We start from the raw sequence: 22,158 nt of genomic DNA, 5'->3' as shown, positions 1-22,158 counted from the left end.
GCCAAAGGCAGATGTCATCACTATGCTATGATGTGTAAGGACATCTACACAGCTGGGGAGCCACAGAAGGCTTCAGGGACGGGTTGAAAGGTGAACAGGGGTCTCCGGCTGTTAAGAGTTTTCAGAGATGGAGATAGCAAATAGGGAGGTTGGAGAAAAATGCATTTCAGAAATGAGAAAGCTTAGTCAAGGACGTAGGGGCAGGAAAGCTTTGCATACATAAAGCAATAGCTCCTCTGACTTATCTACAGCTCAGGGTATATGCATGTGAGAGCTCGCAATCAGTCACTTAGTGGAGAGCCTTAAGTGACAGACCAAGGAGCCTGGCTACTATGTGGTAGATAATAGGGAATCGCTAAAGGTAACTAAGCAGTGGACTGAGATGATCAACGCTGCCTTAAGAATACAGAGCTGTCTGGGCCAGGTGCAGCGGCTCCCGTCTGTAATCCCAGCACTTTGGGAGGCCAAGGTGGGTGGATCATGAGGTCAGGAGATCGAGACCATCCTGGCTAACACGGTGAAACCCCGTCTCTACTAAAAATACAAAACATTAGCTGGGCATGGTGGTGGGCACCTATAGTCCCAGCTACTTGCAAGGCTGAGGCAAGAGAATCGCTTGAACCCAAGAGGCGGAGGTTGCAGTGAGCTGAGAGCCCACCACTGCACTCCAGCCTGGGAGACAGAGCGAAACGCTGCCTCTCAAAAAAAAAAAAAAAAGGCGGAGACGGTTCCAAGATGGCTGAATAGGAAGAGCTTCAGCCTCCAGCTCCCAGTGTGAGTGACACAGAAGATGGGTGATTTCCGCATTTCCAACTGAGGTATCAGGTTCATCTCACTGGAGCGTGTCGGACAGTGGGTGCAGGACAGTGAGGGCAGTCCACCGAGTGACAGCTGAAGCAGGGCGAGCGAGAGCTGAAGCAGGGTGAGGCATCGCCTCACCCAGGAAGCACAAGGGGGAAGGGAATTCCCTTTCCTAACCAAGGGAAACCGTGACACACAACACCTGGAAAATCAGGTCACTCCCACCCTAATACTATGCTTTACCAAGGGTCTTAGCAAACGAGATTATATCCCGTGCCTGGCTAAGAGGGTCCCATGCCCATGGAGCCTCCCTCATTGTAGCACAGCAGTCTGAGATCTAACTGCAAGGCAACAGTGAGGCTGGGGGAGGGGCGCCCGCCATTGCTGAGGCTTGAGTAGGTAAACAAAGCGGCCAGGAAGCTCGAACTGAGTGGAGCCCACTGCAGCTCAGGGAGGCCTGCCTGCCTCTGTAGACTCCATCTCTGGGGACAGGGCATAGCCAAACAAAAGGCAGCAGAACCTCTGCAGATTTAAATGTCCCGGTCTGACAGCTTTGAAGAGAGTAGTGGTTCTCCCAGCACAGACTTTGAGATCTGAGAATGGAAAGACTCCCTGCTCAAGTGAGTCCCTGACCCCTGAGTAGCCTAACTGGGAGACACCCCCCACTAGGGGCAGACTGACACCTCACACCTCACATGGCCAGGTACCCCTCTGAGATGAAGCTTCCAGAGGAACAATCAAACAGCAACATTTGCTGTTAAGCAACATTCACTCTTCTGCAGCCTCCGCTGCTGATACCCAGGCAAACAGGGTCTGGAGTGGACCTCGAGCAAACTTCAGCAGACCTGCAGCTGAGGGTCATGACTGTTAAAAGGAAAACTAACAAACAGAAAGGACAGCCACACCAAAACCCCATCTGTACATCACCATCATCAAAGACCAAAGGTAGATAAAACCACAAAGATGGGGAAAAAGCAGTGCAGAAAAGCTGAAAATTCTAAAAATCAGAGCTCCTCTCCCCCTCCAAAGGAATGCAGCTCCTTGCCAGCAATGGAACAAAGTTGGACGGAGAATGACTTTGACGAGTTGAGAGAAGAAGGCTTCAGACGATCAAACTTCTCCGAGCTAAAGAAGGAAGTTCGAACCCATCTCAAAGAAGCTAAAAACCTTGAAAAAAGATTAGACGAATGGCTAACTAGAATAACCAATGTAGAGAAGTCCTTAAATGACCCGATAGAGCTGAAAACCATGAAACAAGAACTATATAACAAATGCACAAGCTTCAGTAACCAATTCGATCAACTGGAAGAAAGGGTATCAGTGATTGAAGATCAAATGAATGAAATGAAGCAAGAAGAGAAGTTTAGAGAAAAAAGAGTAAAAAGAAATTAACAAAGCCTCCAAGACATTTGGGACTATGTGAAAAGACCAAATCTACATCTGATTGGTGTACCTGAAAGTGACAGGGAGAATGGAACCAAGTTGCAAAACACTCTGCAGGATATTATCCAGAACTTCCCCAACCTAGCAAGGCAGGCCAACATTCAAATTCAGGAAATTCAGAGAATGCCACAAAGATACTCCTCAAGAAGAGGAACTCCAAGACACATAATTGTCAGATTCACCAAAGTTGAAATGAAGAGAAAAAATGTTAAGGGCAGCCAGAGAGAAGGCTCGGGTTACCCACAAAGTGAAACCCATCAGACTAACAGCGGATCTCTCGGCAGAAACTCTACAAGCCAGAAGACAGTGGGGGCCAATATTCAACATTCTTAAAGAAAATAATTTTCAACCCAGAATTTCATATCCAGCCAAACTAAGTTTCATAAGTGAAGGAGAAATCAAATCCTTTACAGACAAGCAAATGGTTAGAGATTTTGTCACCACCAGGCCTGCCCTACAAGAGCTCCTGAAGGAAGCACTAAACATGGAAAGGAACAACCGGCACCAGTCACTGCAAAAACATGCCAAAATGTAAAGACCATCGATGCTAGGAGGAAACTGCATCAACTAATGAGCAAAATAACCAGCTAACATCATAATGACACCATCAAGTTCACACATAACAATATTAACCTTAAATGTAAATGGGCTAGATGCTCCAATTAAAAGACACAGACTGGCAAATTGGATAAAGAGTCAAGACCCATCAGTTTGCTGTATTCAGGAGACCCATCTCACGTGCAGAGACACACACAGCCTCAAAATAAAGGGATGGAGGAAGATCTACTAAGCAAATGGAAGATTAAAAAAGGCAGGGGTTGCAATCCTAGTCTCTGATAAAACAGACTTTAAACCAATAAAGATCAAAAGAGACAAAGAAGGCCATTACATAATGGTAAAGGGATGAATTCAACAAGAATAGCTAACCTAAATATATACGCACCTAATACAGGAGCACCCAGATTCATAAAGCAAGTCCTTAGAGACTTACAAAGAGACTTAGACTCCCACACAATAATAATGGGAGATTTTAACACCCCACTGTCAACATTAGACAGATCGATGAGACAGAAAGTTAACAAGGATATCCAGGAATTGAACTCAGCTCTGCACCAAGTGAACCTAACAGACATCTACAGAACTCTCCACCCCAAATCAATAGAATATACATTCTTCTCAGCACCACATTGCACTTATTCCAAAATTGACCACATAGTTGGAAGTAAAGCACTCCTCAGCAAATGTAAAAGAACAGAAATTATAACAAACTGTCTCTCAGACCACAGTGCAATCAAATAAGAACTCAGGATTAAGAAACTCAATCAAAACCGCTCAACTACATGGAAACTGAAAAACCTGCTCCTGAATGACTACTGGGTACATAATGAAATGAAGGCAGAAATGAAGACGTTCTTTGAAACCAATGAGAACAAAGATACAACATACCAGAATCTCTGGGACACATTTAAAGCAGTGTGTAGAGGGAAATTTATAGCACTAAATGCCCACAAAAGAAAGCAGGAAAGATATAAAATTGACACCTTAACATCACAATTGAAAGAACTAGAGAAGCAAGAGCAAACACACTCAAAAACTAGCAGAAGGCAAGAAATAACTAAGATTAGAGCAGAACTGAAGGAGATAGAGACACAAAAAATCCTTCAAAAAATCAATGAATCCAGCAGCTGGATTTTTGAAAAGATTAACAAAATTGATAGACCGCTAGCAAGACTAATGAAGAAAAGAGAGAAGAATCAAATAGACACAATAAAAAATGATGAGGGGGATATCACCACCGATCCCACAGAAATACAAACTACCATAAGAGAATACTATAAACACCTCTATGCAAATAAACTAGAAAACCTAGAAGAAATGGATAAATTTCTGGACACACACACTCTCCCAAGACTAAACCAGGAAGAAGTTGAATCCCTAAATAGACCAATAACAGGCTCTGAAATTGAAGCAATGATTAACAGCCTACCAACCAAAAAAAGTCCAGGACCAGATGGATTCACAGCCAAATTCTACCAGATGTACAAGGAGGAGCTGGTACCATTCCTTCTGAAACTATTCCAATCAATAGAAAAAGAGGGAATCCTCCCTAACTCATTTTATGAGGCCAACATCATCCTGATACCAAAGCCTGGCAGAGACGCAATAAAAAAAGAGAATACAGACCAATATCCCTGATGAATATCAATGCAAAAATCCTCAATAAAATACTGGCAAACCGAATCCAGCAGCACATCAAAAAGTTTATCTACCACGATCAAGTGGGCTTCATCCCTGGGATGCAAGGCTGGTTCAATATATACAAATTAATAAACGTATCCAGCATATAAACAGAACCAAATACAAAAACCACATGATTATCTCAATAGACGCAGAAAATGCCTTTGACAAAATTCAACAGCCCTTCATGCTAAAAATTCTCAATAAATTCAGTATTGATGGAACATATCTCAAAATAGTAAGAGCTATTTATGACAAACCCACAGCCAATATCATACTGAATGGGCAAAAACTGGAAGCATTCCCCTTGAAAACTGGCACAAGACAGGGATGCCCTCTCTCACCACCCTATTCAACATAGTGTTGGAAGTTCTGGCCAGGGCAATCAGGCAAGAGAAAGAAATAAAGGGTATTCAATTAGGAAAAGAGGAAATCAAATTGTCCCTGTTTGCAGATGACATGATTGTATATTTAGAAAACCCCATCATCTCAGCCCAAAATCTCCTTAAGCTGATAAGCAACTTCAGCAAAGTCTCAGTATATAAAATCAATGTGCAAAAATCACAAGCATTCTTATACACCAATAACAGACAAACAGAGAGCCAAATCATGAGTGAACTCCCATTCACAATTGCTTCGAATAGAATAAAATACCTAGGAATCCAACTTATAAGGGATGTCAAGCACCTCTTCAAGGAGAACTATAAACCACTGCTCAATGAAATAAAAGAGGACACAAACAAATGGAAGAACATTCCATGCTCATGGATAGGAAGAATCAATATCATGAAAATGACCATACTGCCCAAGGTAATTTATAGATTCAATGCCATCCCCATTAAACTACCAATGACTTTCTTCACAGAATTGGAAAAAACTACTTGAAAGTTCATATGGAACCAAAAAAGAGCCTGCATTGCCAAGACAATCCTAAGACAAAAGAACAAAGCTGGAGGCATCACGCTACCTGCCTTCAAACTATACTATACTACAAGGCTACAGTAACCAAAACAGCATGGTACTGGTACCAAAACAGAGATATAGACCAATGGAACAGAACAGAGCCCTCAGAAATAATACCACACATCTACAACCATCTGATCTTTGACAAACCTGATAAAAACAAGAAATGGGGAAAGGATTCCCTGTTTAATAAATGGTGCTGGGAAAACTGGCTAGCCATAAGTAGAAAGCTGAAACTGGATCCCTTCCTTACACCTTATACAACAATTAATTCAAGATGGATTAGAGACTTATATGTTAGACCTAAAACCATAAAAACCCTAGAAGAAAACCTAGGCAATACCATTCAGGACATAGGCATGGACAAGGACTTCATGTCTAAAACACCAAAAGTAATGGCAACAAAAGCCAAAATTGACAAATGGGATCTAATTAAACTAAAGAGCTTCTGCACAGCAAAAGAAACTACCATCACAGTGAACAGGCAACCTACAGAATGGGAGAAAATTTTTGCAATCTACTCATCTGACAAAGGGCTAATATCCAGAACCTACAAAGAACTCAAACAAATTTACAAGAAAAAAACAACCCTATCAAAAAGTGGGCAAAGGATATGAACAGACATTTCTCAAAAGAAGACATTTACGCAGCCAAAAGACACATGAAAAGATGCTCATCATCACTAGCCATCAGAAAAATGCAAATCGAAACCACAATGAGATACCATCTCACACCAGTTAGAATGGCAATCATTAAAAAGTCAGGAAACAACAGGTGCTGGAGAGGATGTGGAGAAATAGGAACACTTTTACACTGTTGGTGGGACTGTAAACTGGTTCAACCATTGTGGAAGACAGTGTGATGCTTCTTCAAGTATCTAGAACTAGAAATACCATTTGACCCAGCCATCCCATTACTGGGTATATACCCAAAGGATTATAAATCATGCTGCTATAAAGACACATACACAAGTATGTTTATTGAGGCACTATTCACAATAGCAAAGACTTGGAACCAACCCAAATGTCCATCAATGACAGACTGGATTAAGAAAATGTGGCACATATACACCATGGAATACTATGCAGTCATAAAAAAAGGATGAGTTCATGTCCTTTGTAGGGACATGGATGCGGCTGGAAACCATAATTCTCAGCAAACTACCGCAATTACAGAAAACCAAACACCACATGTTCTCACTCATTGGTGGGAACTGAACAATGAGATCACTTGGACACAGGAAGGGGAACATCACACACTGGGGCCTGTTGTGGGGTGGGGGGAAGGGGGAGGGATAGCATTAGGAGATATACCTAATGTAAATGACGAGTTAATGGGTGCAGCACACCGACATGGCACATGTATACAGATGTAACAAACCTGCACATTGTGCACATGTACCCTAGAACTTAAAGTATAATAAAAATAATAATATTAAAAAAACAGAGCTGTCAAGAGTTGGAGGAAAGAGAATGAAGGAGAGGGTGACAGCTCAGGCACTAAGACATAAGGGACTGGAAATGCAATTGGAGCTATAGGAATGGACAGAAAGAGGCTGATGGAGACAGGGCTGGGCATCCTTGGCAAGAACTGACGTCAGGGAACAGGGAGGAAGGATTTAATGGTGAATGCCTCTAAGGTTACAAGGATGAGGAGGTGGGGAAAAGGCAAGGTTTAGGCCTGAAGTAGAATATGTCAGTTGGAAATATGGACCTGGACTTCAGAAAGAGAGAGAGTAATATCAATAGTTGACATTTGTTGTCAGAGCTAGAATAATTTTTTTTGAGAGACAGGGTCTTGCTATGTTGCCCAGTCTGGCCTCAGACTCCTAGGTTCAAGCTATCCTCCTGCTCCAGAATTACAAGTCACCGGGCTATAGGCACACACCAGAGTTGGAAGGAATTTTAAAGATCCCCTAGACCACTACTTCTCAAACCTTAAAAGTGTACATATGAATGTCACTTCAATAAAAAAAAGTAATAAATTCCCCCCAAAAAAGTATGTCCATCACTGGGGATCTTCTAAAAATGCAGATTCTCATTCAGGAGGTATGGGATGGGGTCTGAGATCCTGTATTTCTAACAATTCTCAGGCATGCTGAGGCTGCGGTCCAGAGACCACACTTTAAAGGGCAAAGGAGCAGACCAGTATTCCCCAAGTATAACATGGATGTGTTTGAGAGCACACATGAGGATTTTAGGTGGTTCATAGACATTGTATTTAAAGATCTATTCGATATTTGCTTATAATAGTGATGTGAAGTTTTCTTTAAATGCATTTAAGTATTAAAAAGTTAATTTGAAAAAATATTAAATAAATAACAATGGAGGAGGCAGGCGCTGGTGGCAGAAATTGGGCAGGTGACCTGCAATTAGGAAAGTCCGGGGCATGCTTGTAGGAAGCTTCTGGGGGTACTTGTAGGAAGAGGGGAAAAAGTTTACCCTCCTCAGGGTAAAATCCAGTTTAGAGTAAGTAGTGGTGATGCAAGAGGAAAAAATGCTGCATGATGGAACAAGGTGACTAACAGAGAAGGTGACTGAGCATTTCCGGAGCCTGTGAGCATTTCCGGAGCTGTGAGCCCAGCACTGTATTGTAGTGTCATTTACTCTTCATGACTCTGTAGACAGGTTTATTGTTACTATGATCCTAATGAGGACACTGTGGCTCAGAGAGGTCACCCTAGGTCGCACACCCTGAGCATATATAAGTATCAGGGCCAAGAATTGAATCCAAGTCTGTGTGATTCCAGAGCTACATGCTTAACCTTTCTCTCAATTACCCTATTCAGCAGGCTGGAGATTTACACAAAATTCTCTTTTCAATGCTGCTGCTGCTATTTTTCTACTAAGGCAGCTCGTTGTAGCTTTTTTTTTTTTTTTCCAGACAGAATCTTGCTCTATCACCCAGGCTGGAATGCAGTAGCACAATCTCAGTTCATTGCAACCTCCGCCTCCCGGGTTCAAGTGATTCTTGTGCTCAGCCTCTGGAGTAGCTGGGATTAAAGAAGGGCACCACCATGTCCAGCCGATTTTTGTATTTTTAGTAGAGATGAGGTTTTGCCATGATGGCTAGGCTGGTTTTGAACTCGTGGCCTCAGGAGATCCGCCTGCCTCAACCTCTCAAAGTGCTGGGATTACAGGTGTGAGGCACTATGTCCAGCCAACTTTTTTGCATTAATGTCAGCAAGAATTGTGTGAATTCAAATTCATTGAATTCTGTTTTGTAAATCAGGTATTATCATTCCCATTTTCTTTCTTTTTTTGAAACAGAGTCTCGCTCTGTCGCCCAGGCTGGACTGCAGTGGCACCATCTAAGCTCACGGCAAGCTCCGCTTCCCAGGTTCACACCATTCTCCTGCCTCAGCCTCCTGAGTAGCTGGGACTACAGGCGCCCACCACCACGCCCGGCTAATTTTTTTGTATTTTTAGTAGAGATGGGGTTTCACCATGTTAGCCAGGATGGTCTCGATTTCCTGACCTCGTGATCCACCCACCTCGGCCTCCCAAAGTGCTGGGATTACAGGCGTGAGCCACCGCGCCCGGCCTATCATTCACATTTTCAAGATGATAAACTGAGGCTTACCAGGGTTACACAGTCAGGATTCAACACTTGGGTCTCTCTGACTCCAGGTTCAAGGCTTTTCCAACAAGCCCACCCCAACCCTGCTCCTCTTTGTCTGTGACCATTGCTAACAAACAGACTTTCCTCCCCAGGCTGGAGCAACTTCCTATCATTTGCCAAACACATGCCCCCCACCTTGCTCTCTGCCCTGGTGGACACATGACACCGTTTAAACCAATTCAGAGTTTAACCTATAATCTTGGTGTCAGTTGGTGGCTAATAGCTGCCTTGTAGGTTTAATAGGTGCACCAGATCTCCAGCAGGTGCAGACAAGCCACAAAGAAACCCACTCTGAATCTCTGCATGCTGGAACCGTCCCTGATTACAAACCAAACTGCATGCAGTGGTGCCATCAGGCAAGGCTCTTAGTTTTGTCAGGAATGCTACGAAGACTTTTTACAAAACCAACCTTTGTTTCAGACGTTACAAAAAGGAAAGGTACTGTAAATAACTCTCATATGGGGCTGATCAATTGCTCTTCGAAACTAAGATCTATTCATACAGCATTATAACCAAAACCTGAAATACTGTTATTTTGCAAGGAGAGGGTATTCTAGAAGCGAGGATTTAAGTGTCAGACAAATAAGATTTACTCCAGATTCTAGTCGAAATCCCCTTTAATTCATGTTAAACACGGTATTTTAAGCCATCACTAATTTCCCTTCAAACAGGACTTCCATCTAGAAGCCAGGCCTTCTGACTTCCCTTTCTCATCGATTCCCGCGGCTCCCCTCCCTTTCCAGGCTTCCAGGCTACTTTACACAAATGCTTTCATCTACATCAGTGGCTTTCCTGTTCCATGCATCATGACATTAGCATGGTTCTTCCCATCATTTTCCATCTGGACCCCACTTGGGGAACAAAGTCTGCTCATCACTCATAGGCACACACAGTCTGCAGGAGTGAGAGTAACATGGCGTCATGAAGGGACTGGCCAGGACACAGATAACCCAAATCCTGCCACACATCAGCCACCCTTCCCCATGAGGTCCCGAGGGAAAGGGGTGCAAGGAGGACAGAGCAAGGCAAAGCAACAGCTTATTACTGGCTGGTTGGCCTCTGGCTCCGAGCAGAACCCCAGCAACATTGGCTGGGCTGTGAGCTCCCTCACTGGAGCTAGCAAGGCTTGAGTGCCCCGAGGGGTGTTCTTGAATGTTCAACCCCAGACCCAAGTCTGTGCCTCCACCCAGAGCCAGCCACCACAACACACTAGCAAGGAGAAGAACAAGCAAGACAAATGGGGCAACAGACCCAGTGCCTAGAACAGAGTAAACCTAGGCCACGCCCCAAGTCCTCTCCGGTTGAAGGAAAGAAAGGGCGGACACTGGAGGGAATTAACAGGAATTAATGAACAGACAGACAACATGACAAGGGAGCAAAAAAAGAACCGTCAGGCCTTCTTCTCTCAATGGGGCAGGCCTCAGTTCAAGTTATTTCTCAGCCTCCTGGGAAGGAGGGCAGACAGGGCAAAAATAGGCCCCATCTCTTACCCTCAGAAGCAGAGAGTGAGGAGACAGCAGGAGAGAGAGGTCCCTGGAGGGAACAGGAGTCCAGTGCTTAGGGGTCCAGCCACACAAAAGCAGGGTGAGAAAGACTCCACAAGGCTGTGCATCCAAGGCTGTGGAGCCGAATGCTCCATCCACCTCCCCCAGCCTCCTCAACACAGGCGCACATTCTCACCCGCACCTGTGGGCTGTGGCAACACTTCCTCAATTCCACACCGAGAAGGGACCAGCTGGGAAGGTAAGGTGCTGAGAGAGACCTCAGACTCGTTCTCCTAGAGAGCCGTGTCACATAGCCATCTATGCTTCTAAACCTCGTTGTTTTTGGTTTTATCTTTTTCAGCTTTATTGAGGTATAACCGTTAAAATTGTATATATTTAAAGAGTATAATGTAATGATTTGATATATGTATCTATTGTAAATTGATTACCTCAATCAAATTAATTAACATATCCATCACCTTTTTTTTTTTTTTTTTTTTTGATGAGGTTTAAGGTTTACTCTCGGCACATTTCAAGTATACAATACAGTATGATTAACTATAGTCACATCAGGCTGTACATCAGTGCCTCAGAATCTGTTCATCCTATGACTGAAAGTTTGTACCCTTTGACCAACATCTCCCCATATCCCCTGCCCCCCACCCAGCCCCTGGCAAATGCTTTTCTACTGTTTCTATGAGTTTGAATTTTTTTGTCCTAAAATTTAAGTTTTTCCTACAGGTTTGCCCGAAAGGCTAACTGAACAAAAAGAACCTGGAAGGGGCTCAGCCATATTCCCTCCACCAGCTTCCTGATTCCACGGCATTTTCGTCAAGCAAAACCCAGGTACTCCGCGATGCTGGGCAGAAGGTGGCAAGCACAGTGGGTAAGAACCCAGGCTCTGAGTCAGATGGCCAGGGGGAGTCACATGCCAGCTCTGCCACTTACCATCTGGTGACCTTGAGCAAGTTAGTAAACCCATCAGTGACCTCATCTATGAAACAGGCAGAGCAACAGTGGCAACCTCAGAGTTGGGTGTGAAGCTCAGATGAGACAATTCATGTAAAACACTGAGCACAGTGCCGGGCACATAATGAGCATGCAGTAAAAGCTGGCAGCCGCGATGATGATGGTGTCACTGTTATTATTATCATATTATCACTACTACTATAATAATAATAGGCCGGGCACAGTGGCTCACGCCTGAAATCCCAGCACTCTGGGAGGCTGAGGCGGGCAGATCACGAGTTCAGGAGATCAAGACCATCCTGGCTAACGTGGCGAAACCCCGTCTCTAATAAAAATACAAAAAACTAGCCGGGCACGGTGGCGGGCACCTGTAGTCCCAGCTACTCGGGAGACTGAGGCAAGAGAATGGCATGAACCTGGGAGGCGGAGCTTGCAGTGAGCTGAGATCGTGCCACTGCACTCCAGCCTGGGTGAGAGAGCGAGATTCCATCTCTAAAAAAAATAATAATAATAATAATAATAGCATCAATAGCATCAATATTGACCTGTGTTGTCAGAGTGGGATGGAATTTTAAAGATCCCCAAACCAGTGGTCCCCAACCTTTTTGGCACCAAGGGCCAGTTTTGTGAAAAAGAATTTTTCCAAGGTCCAGGGGGTCAGGGGGATGGTTTTGAGACGATTCAAGTGCATTACATTTATTGAGCACCTTATTTCTATCATTATTACATTGTAACATATTAATGAAATAATTATACAACTCACCATAATACAGAATCAATAGGATCCCTGAGCTTGCTTTCCTGCAACTAGATGGTTCCATCTGGCGGTGATGGGAGACAGTGACAGATCATCAGGCATTAGATTCTCATAAGGAGCACAACCTAGATCCCTTGTATGAGCAGCTCACAACAGGGTTCCGATCCCACAAGAATCTAATGCCACTGGTGATCTGACTGGAGGCGGGGCACAGGTGTTAATGTTCACCTACCCACTGCTCATTTTCTGCTGTGTGCCCGGTTCCCAACAGGGTCTGCAGCCCAGGGTCTGGGGACCCCTGCCCTAGACCACTGCTTCTCAAACCTTATTCCAGCTTCACTCTGAACCGCCATGGCTTCTAGAGGGCAATGAAGTGTCCGCTTTCCAGCTTGTTCCTTTTGCTTCTCTGCAACTGCTGACCCTTGTCTACCAAGGTACATTCAAAGTCTTTCCTCCCATCACCAGATTCTCACACACACCGTGTTTGGGGCAAGGTTAATGGGCGACAGGAGCTCTTCATTGTGAAGACCACAAATAGTTAACCAAATGCCCAACTCACCTCTTTCTCTCCCCACCTCCACTGCATTATAGGAATTTATCTGAAGGGAAAACATGGATTTGCTCAGCCTTCTTCTAGTTCATTTACTCATATTCCTACCTCCAATAAATGCTCTGGTAGTTGTTACCATATTTGAAGAAACGCTACAAGCAGAATTGTTAAAAATAGTAACAGAACAGCGATTTATACCTTAAACAAATCATTCCAACAGATGGGACTTAAAGCATTTATTATCCCTCTCTGGTCTGGGACTTTTCAAACACTGCATTTCCAGCCGGCCAGACTGGGAGCTATTTGATAGTACCTCTCTGACCAATTACATACTAATTAAAAGACTTCAGTGTGGGCTGGAGGGAGCAGCTTTGCATATGGACTTTAATTACTGGGCTCCAGTTTTGCCAAGAAAACACAAAGGGCTTTTCTGGCTGGATGCTGAGGCTTAGAATGAACATATGGCTTGTGTGGGAGGGGAGGGTTGAGAGTGTAATCCTAAACAGGAAGTGGAGTATTTCCCCCCCTGTAATCTCCTGGAAGTAACTATGTACCAGGGTCATCCAAAATCCCTGATTCAGTGCCCGGAACAAAGGGCACCCTGAGCGGGCAGTGAGCTGCCACTCTGGACCTGTCATTCAATCCTGGGGCCATCTCTGGATCAGGATTCTTTCTTGCCCCTCTGGCCTTTTCCTGTTGTTTTTTGGATCAGAACCTCATGTCTCTTCCCAGGTTTCACAGTACTAATTTTTGGCTCCCCAGAATCCATTTCCCTGTCTCCTAGTTATGTCATCCCAGACTCCCCAATGCTCAAGGCTCAGGCAGGGCTATACCTCGGGCTCCAGGGAGAAGCATGTGGCCCGGTACTGATCATTTTAATCCCTCTGGCCAGAGTGTTTGGTTCAAGGATAAGTGTTCGCCCTGAAACAATACAATCAGCATGACTCTCAGGACGTGCGTGGGAGCTCACACTTGGGTAGATGTTTCTCTGTGCAATTTGGGGATTGAAAGGTGATGACTGGAGCTGTGGCAGTCATCTTGCTGCCATAGGGAAGAGCAGACCTGAAAATGGAGACAACCCACGGAAAGGGAGGAGACACACACACACACACACACACACACACACACACACACACGAGCACTGGAATAGCATCTGAGGTCCCGGATTAAGCTATTGCTGAATGAATCCACTCACAACTTTTCAGTATTATAAGCCAATGAATTCCTCTTATGCTTAAGCTGGCTTCAGTTAGGTTTTCTGTCCATCTGCAACTAAAATCATCCTATCTGGTAGCAATAAGATCTGGTAGCAATAAGGGAGGCAGAAGTTAAAACAACAACTGTTGAACCTAACAGAGATCCAGCCTACCAAGAACACACTTGCTACAGCCTTTGTGGAGCCATAGAGACCTCGGCCAGAATCAAAGAATTCTAGAGGTGGAAGAGACCTTGGGGACAACGCATCCTGTTCAACCACCATTGCTGACTTTCCTTCTCTAAGTGGGTCTGTACCTGGAGGTCCAGGGAGGAAGGATGGCATGTAGTAAGCAAGAAGCAAACTCTTCTTCCCCTTGCTGCCTCAATGCCTTGTATGAGGCTGTTGCTCAATAAAACCTTTTTGCCTGAACATTACAGACCCAGTCACCAATAACCAACATCTCTCTCAAACATGCAGCTAGTAAGCAGCCTGCATTTTTTTTTTCTTTTCTTTTTTTTTTTTTGACAGTATCTCACTCTGTCACCCAGGCTGGAGCTCAGTGCTGAGATCTCAGCTCAGTGCAACCTCTTCCTCGTGGGTTCTAGCTATTCTCATGCCTCAGACTCCTGAGTAACTGGGATTACAGGCACATACCACCATGCCCAGCTAATTTTTGTATTTTTAGTAGAGACGGGTTTTCACCATGTTGGCCAGGCTGATCTCAAACTCCTGACCTCAGGTGATCCACCCATATCAGCCTCCCAAAGTGCTGGGATTAAGGTGTGAGCCACCATGCCCCGCCTGCTTTTCTTTTTATATGGCATATATCTCTTCCAAAAATTCCCTGAATGGATTATTTTGACCTCCTACAGCAGTTTGTCTCTCCTTCCTTCTGTTTCTTTGCTTAACACTATCTTCTCATTTCTTTCTATTCTCCATTTTGCCTTTTCCTTTTTTGCAAACCATGAATTGCCTACCTGTCGTCACCCATCCTTTAACCTATCCTCACACACAGTTCAACTGCATTAAAAACAGCTATTTTGTTTGCATCCTGTCCCCAGGCAGACACACACACACACACCCCTAAAATCAATTTCTCACAACTGAGTTATCAACATCTTTAAGAGAGCCAAGGGATATTTCTTCCTAGAATCAGATCTCACAGCCACCCAAGATATTTTTACATAGTTCAGGATGGTAGTGGAAAGTAAGTCTAATTGTCCATTTCTCGCCAACGCCTTGTAGGACATGATCAGTTATTTAAACTTCCTGTGACTAAATTCCCCCTATTTCTGCGACAGATTAATGCCATTTGACAGCATATAATGTTAGCCAAGTTCTGGTAACACACAGAGGGAAAGCTTCATGTAAACATTAAGCGGAGTTATTACTCTCTGGAATCCAGTATGCAATTGGCACTCCTTAAGAATTACAATTATTATTTTTATATTCCTTTTAGAGTGTCTTACGAACTTACAGGTCTTCAGAGAAAAAGCTGTGTGATTTTGGATAAGAGTCACAAGCTCATACGCTCTCTAGTCCAAGTGAAACCTTTTATTAGAACTTTGGACTGGGAAGGTAGAAAGTTAATTCAAGATATAAAATAAACAAGTGATACCTGGAATCTATGCAGCCTCCCATTGCAAAAATCAGCAACTGCTCCCACGTAGCATTTAATCCTCAGTGCCTTCTTTTACTGGAAGTTGTTCTGATACAAATAAAGAAAAATTTAAAGAAAGTGTACGATGGGTACAAATTCTAGGCTTCCTTTCTTATTCCCATTGTTAATATAACTCCATTTAGACAAGTTCCCTAGAAATCTTTCTTATTCAACTTCAAAACTGTAATTAATTATAGAACTGAAAAAAATCTACCTTTCCCAGCCTCACTTCTTTACTCTCTTTGGAAACAAGTCTGTGTACCTTCTCAGATGTCCTGCACTGCTTCCTTCTTCTTTCCTCTCTAGGCCAGGATCCCATCTGTCCTGGGTGCCCCTCTACCCCTAATGGTCTGAGGTGCGGCTTCCTGAGAGGCCACTGAGAGGGTGGCTGATACAACCCTGAGCCCCCATGGAGCACTTTACCAATGAGAAACAGGAGCAGGGGTAGAGTGGGAGAGAGGCGGATTCCTGTTTCCTTCTTTCTCCCGCTATGCTGAGGCCGGATTCCTCCCGTAAATTACCTGGAAGAGCCCTACATGCTGAGTGACCTGCTTGATCCTTCATGGCTTATTTTGAAATGGTAGCCAGCAGAAAAAAAGAAAAGGAAATAAATTCATGTATCCCATTGTCTCTCCCTGTGCCCCACACACCCTTACCCTGGGATTTCACTTCCCAGGTGAAGTTTTAGCACCAGGGTCCTTGCCTCCGACTCTGCTTTCTGAAGGACCAAAGCTAAAGCGTTTATTTTCCCTAGACCAGCATTTTTCAAGGCGTGATCTGCAGACCGCCTGCATCAGAATCCTCTGGGGTACCTGCTAAAAAGGCAGATTTCCAAGTCTACTTTAGAGATTCAGATTCAGTAGGCTTGTGGTGAATCCTAGGAATCTGCATTAACAATCTCCAAAGTTGACTCCTAAACACTATAAAACATGAGAACCCCTCGTCCAGGTTCCTCCAGTATCCCCCAAGCTCTGCAAATAGGACTTTGTGGTTGCCCAGGCTAGAACTGCAGCACGTGCCCCTTTATCCCTCATTCTTGCCGGGTCCTGCTGATTTTACCAATGCAGTATCGCCAGCTTCTGCACCTGCTCTCTGTTCTCCAATCCCACTGTCCCCATTTGGGACTATTATCAAAACTTCCTGAATAGGCTCCCCAGTTACCTTCCAAAACATCACAAAAATCAGGGATAAGATTGCAAATTTCCTAGAGCATCTAGAAAAGTACAGTATAAGAAGTGGGTATGCAAGATATCAGAGAGATATATGAAGTCCCTGAGGTGATGTGCCTTCAGCTAGATACAGTCAGGCCTGTGCTAGATTTGTGATCCTGCCCATTTGCTGTATTCAGGTCTTACGTCATCGCTACACTTGCTTTACTGATCATGACAACATGTATGGTCAACTCCATGTGAAGAGAAGTCCGCTCATCTATATCTGTGCAATCCTATATCTAATGGGGCACACTGCACACAATGGGTGCTTTACATGGGCTACTGACAGTCAAGATAACAGGGATATAAAATTCACTTTCTTTTTTTCCTCCCTTTCAACCATCCCAGACCCATATTACTCAATCTCCCTTCCGAACTTGATAAACACTTCTAACATAGCTTGAAAACTCTCCTAGGCTCCTTTCTGCATGACTTTGGCCAAAATCCATTTAGGTGCACCTGTGTTCTGTTTATTTCCTTCTTCACTGTCTATTCTTTCTGACACAAGAAACTGAATGTTCTTCCTTGTTATGAGGACACAAATTATATTGCTTAACTGTGATAATTATAACTAACATTTCTTAAGCATTTACCATGATCCAAGCCCTTTCCAGGCATTTCTTCATGTAGTTCTTTTTTGTTAAGACAGGGTCTCACTGTTGCCCAGGCTGCAGTACAGTGGTGTGATCATGGCTCACTGCAGCCTCGACCTCCTGAACTCAGATGATTCTCTCACCTGAGCCTCCCAAGTAGCTGGGATCACAGGCACATGCCACTGTGCCAGGTGAATTTTTTTATTTTTTGTAGAGACAAGGTCTTTTATGTGGCCCAGGCTAGTCTCGAACTCCTGGGCTCAAGCCATTCTCCTGTCTAAGCCTCCCAAAGTGCTGGGATTATAGGTGTGAGTCACTGCACCTGGCCTCATTTAGTCCTTTTGACAGCCCTAACAGGTAGGTACTTGTATTGGCCCATTCTCATGCCCAAGACTGGGTAATTTATAAAAGAGGTTTAATTGACTAACAGTTCTGCGTGACTGGGGAAGCCTCAGGAAACTTACAATCATGTTGGAAGAGGAAGCCAACAGGTCCTTCTTCAAATGGTGGCAGGAAGGAAAAGTGCCCAGCAAAGGAGGAAAAGCCCTTTACAAAACCATCAGATCTCATGAGAACTCACTATCACTAGAAAAGCATAGGGGTAACTGCCCCCATGATTCAATTACCTCCCACTGGGTCCCTCCCATGACGTGTGGGGATTATGGGAACTATAATTCAAGATGAGATTTGGGTGGGGACACAGCCAAATCATATCAGTACTATTTTTATCCATCTTTACAGATAAGGAAACTGAGGCTTGGAGAAATTATAACTAGCCTCCAGAAAGTCCTGGAGGTTGTCTGATTGCAAAGTCTAGGATTATAACCATTCTGGCACCTTCTTTTCCCACTGCCCGATGAAACACAGTGATTTTCCACAGTGTAGCTACCAGATATGAACTTCTCAAGCTGAACAATTGTCCCTAATCCACATTCATGGCTGATGGAACTCACCCCACAATGAAAGCAGGTTACTAGCCTGCCAGTCCTGGTCCTCTGCCCACTCTCAACCAACCTTCTGGTTTTTGCAGATCTACTCTGCCATCCCACTTGACACATGGTTCTGTCATTTCAGTTGACAGAATGACATTTCATTTCTAGATAACATATGCAGTCTTCATGTTTAACGTGTCTTGCAAGTATTCATGCCACATCAAGCCAGGAGCTCATTTCCCTCCCAATATTTCTTCCACAAACATCCTCCAATTCCATCTACCCCAAAGCTCTGCTTCACACTCTCATCCTGGCATCTAAACCACAACAGAAATATGTCTCACAGCATCCCAGTGACTCAGAATCCCCACGACAGAATCCTATGTGGCCACTTGACAGTTTTCTTCTTTGAAATCCCCTTCTTAATTAGCCCTCAAATCTCCCAGTGAACAGTTCTCTCTTCTCAGTAACTCTGTGGGGACTCCATATGTTTTTCTGTATGCTTCTTTGTCCTTCTGAGCCTTTAAAGCTAACCAAGATTTGAGCTGAAGTGTGAGGTTAATTAACTGGCTTTGGCGTGCCACTTAATCCATCAAGACATAGGCCTATCCCCCTATTTTTAACAGTCCTGAGTCATCCCATGATGGTACGTTCTTCCTAGATCCTTAGGTGATGGTAACTGCCCTCCACCCCAAGCTTGATTTAACATTTAAGCTTGGCTTTCCAGCTATCTTGGTCTCCCCAAGCCTGCACACCTGGAACCATTCACAAAGTGGTAGTTGAAATTTCCACTAATTCAAATGGAATGCTAGGGATGGAGGCCATTGGGAGGCCCTCAGCTTATCTCAAGTCACAGGGCAAGGAGCAGTTCTAATCTAAGAAGAACATGTGTCAACAAACCTAAAGAGTGCCCACTGGGGGCAGAGCCCTGAACTAGATGAATTGGAGCAGCCCCACTATGTATATGGTTGCCCTGAGGCATGTACAGACATCATGGACAATGCTGTGGACTGAGTCGTGTCTCCCCAAAATCTACATGTTGAAGTCCTAACCCCTAAAATGACTATTAGGTGATAGGGTCTTAAGAGGTAACTGAAGTTAAATGAAACCATAAGGATGAGGTCCTAATTCAATAGGACTGGTGTCTTTATTAAAAAAAAAGAGAGAGAGATTGAACTCTCTCTTTCTCCACCATGTGAGGACACAGCAAGAAGGTGGCTGTCTGCAAGCCAGGAAGAGAGCCCTCACCAGAAACTGACCATGCTGGACTTCCCAGGCTTCAGAACCATGAGAAATAAAGTTCTATTCTTTTAGCCACACAACTTAATAATGTTTTGTTATGGCAGCCTGAGTTGACTAACACAGCAAACTCTTACGGCCACATCTAGTCAACATGGCTGATGGGAAAAATCAGGAATTCAGAGACATTACTTTCCTAATATGCCTAGCCACTCTACCTGGAAGGTAGCAAGCAAACTGGAGAGAAACACATGTGAAAATGATTCCATCCACCAATTAGCATTTATGGAATATTGTGTACCATTATAAATTCTTTTTGAACAAAATATATTCATATTTGTTTATAAATGCATGGAAGAAAGATCTGGAAAGGTATACCCTAAATGAATAAAGTCTGATGGAGTAGAGAGTGGTGACAGCAACAGTGGCCTGTCTGGAACGGCCACTGCCATGACACTGGCTGCAGTGAGGGAGATGCAGCCAGGGCTGTGCACTTCACAGAGTCGGTGGAAGCCAGGAACAGGCAGGAGCTCCAACCCCTTCCGAGTTGGAGGGGTGGGAGCCCCACCCTCCCAGGTGCAGCTGCAGCCACCCAGCCACAGCTGTGGACCTGGGCATCTCTGCACTCTTGGGGGCCTCGGAAGGCTCCTTTCCCCTGCAGGCTCAGAAGTGCCTACTCCCGCTGCCTGGCCTGTCCTCACTCCCAGCACCTGCACCAATTTCAGAGTGAAGCTGAAGCCAAGCCCAGACACTGTCACAACCCAGCACATTTGGGGTAGTGCTGACACGCCAGCCCTCTGTTGCCGCAGCCCCCTCTGGACTTTGGGTGCCGATGAGTACAGGAGGGACGCTGAGTGGGTTGTGAGGGCTGCTTGGCGAGGGCCTACAGGCACCCCTCAGCATGAACAGCCTGGGCATCACAGACGGCAGCAGGAGGCAGACAGGTTCCCCGCCAAAAAAAGGTGGGTACCCAGTGAAACCCCACCTTCAGGCCAGGGATGGCCTGGGGGCCAGGCTGCCGGTTCTGCAGACTGGAGTGAGAACTTATGGTGCCTTTTTTTTTGGAGATGGAGTCTCACTCTGTCACCCAGGCTGGAGTGCAGTGGTGTGATCTCGGCTCACTGCAAGCTCCGCCTCCTGGGTTCACGCCATTCTCCTGCCTCAGCTTCCTGAGTAGCTGGGACTACAGGCGCCTGCCACCACATCCTGCACATTTTTTTTTTTTTTTGTATTTTTAGTAGAGACGGGCTTTCACTATGTTAGCCAGGATGGTCTCGATCTCCTGACTTCGCGATCCGCCCGCCTCGGCCTCCCAAAGTGCTGGGATTACAGGCATGAGCCACCATGCCCAGCCTCTTACAGTGCTTTTTCCAGGCCTGCTCATGGCTACCCAAGGACCAATCAGCATGCACTTCCTCCCTTCTGAAGCCCATAAAAACCCCAAACTCGGCCAGACTTTGACAGAAGCAGGAGGACCTGTCTGCAGAGAGGAGCTACCCACTGTCGGTCTCCTCTCAGCAGAGAGCTGAATGAACTTGTCAGGACATCCCCAACCTGCAGAGAGGAGCTACCCACTACAGGTCTCCTCTCCACTGAGAGCTGTACACTTGTCACGATGACCTGCCTATGGATGGAAGCTTCCCATTTCAGGTCTCCTGAGAACTGTTCTGCTGCCCAATGAAGCTCCTCTCTGCCATGCTCACCCTCCAGTTGTACATGTACCTCACTCTTCCTAGATATGGGACAAGAACTCGGGACCTGCCAAATAACAGGACTAAAAGAGTTGTAACACAAATAGGGCTGGAACATGCCCCCTGCTCACCACATTGCAGATGACAAGAAGGAGAAAAGACCTGCAGCCCTTTGGGGAGCCCAGACTTAGCATTTCCTGAGCCAGGACTGTGACACCGTCTTTAGGGTTCTGTGGTTCCTGGTGTTTACAAGCTTCTGGGTGCCACTATGTTCCCCTCATCAAGATGCAGGCACCCATAGCAGAAGCTGCATGCAGTATATCTGGTCCAGCCACAGCCTCACACACAGCCAACACCTGTGTTGGTGCCTGGAGGTGCCTGCCTTGCCACAGCAGCCAGTGTGCCTGGCTGTGCACAGTGGACAGACCCCACACTTGCTCACCCACACACCCCTCACTGCTCTGCACCTGGCTCACCCTTGGCAGGTGTGGGATCCAGTCCATTATTGTGAGCCGAGCGCAGCCTGCCAGGCCGAGTAGGCAGAATGAATCCAGTGGGTACAAGTAATACTCAGGCAGATGGCACCACTGGCCACAGAGGTTTCTGGCTGGCGAAGAGACCCCCCAAGGATTCCTATGACAGTGGAAAGGGGAAGGGATGAAAAAAACAAGGAGGCTGATGAAGAGGGGCTTTTACTGATGTAAAATTATTTTAATACATTCACTTGTATAGGGGAAAACACACACTTCTGCAAATACCTGCCGAATCAGAAAGAAAGGCAGCATGCAAGGCATTGTGGGCCTGCTTT

The 22,158-nt window shown here is 45.1% G+C and overlaps 1 long non-coding RNA gene across 2 annotated transcripts in view; it reads right to left on the bottom strand.

The window, feature by feature from the left end:
- The window catches only part of LOC110743541, a 154,461-nt gene that overhangs the window by 55,956 nt on the left and 76,347 nt on the right, over positions 1-22,158 (bottom strand). For both annotated transcript variants that reach the window (XR_004183839.1, XR_004183838.1), the window contains exon 3: positions 15,643-15,732. This is a non-coding gene — a long non-coding RNA (uncharacterized LOC110743541). The remainder of the gene's footprint in view (positions 1-15,642; positions 15,733-22,158) is intronic.

The sequence above is a fragment of the Papio anubis genome, chromosome 5, assembly GCF_008728515.1.
Source record: "Papio anubis isolate 15944 chromosome 5, Panubis1.0, whole genome shotgun sequence".
Lineage (NCBI taxonomy): Eukaryota > Metazoa > Chordata > Mammalia > Primates > Cercopithecidae > Papio > Papio anubis.
This window is presented reverse-complemented; position numbering and strand designations above follow the sequence as displayed.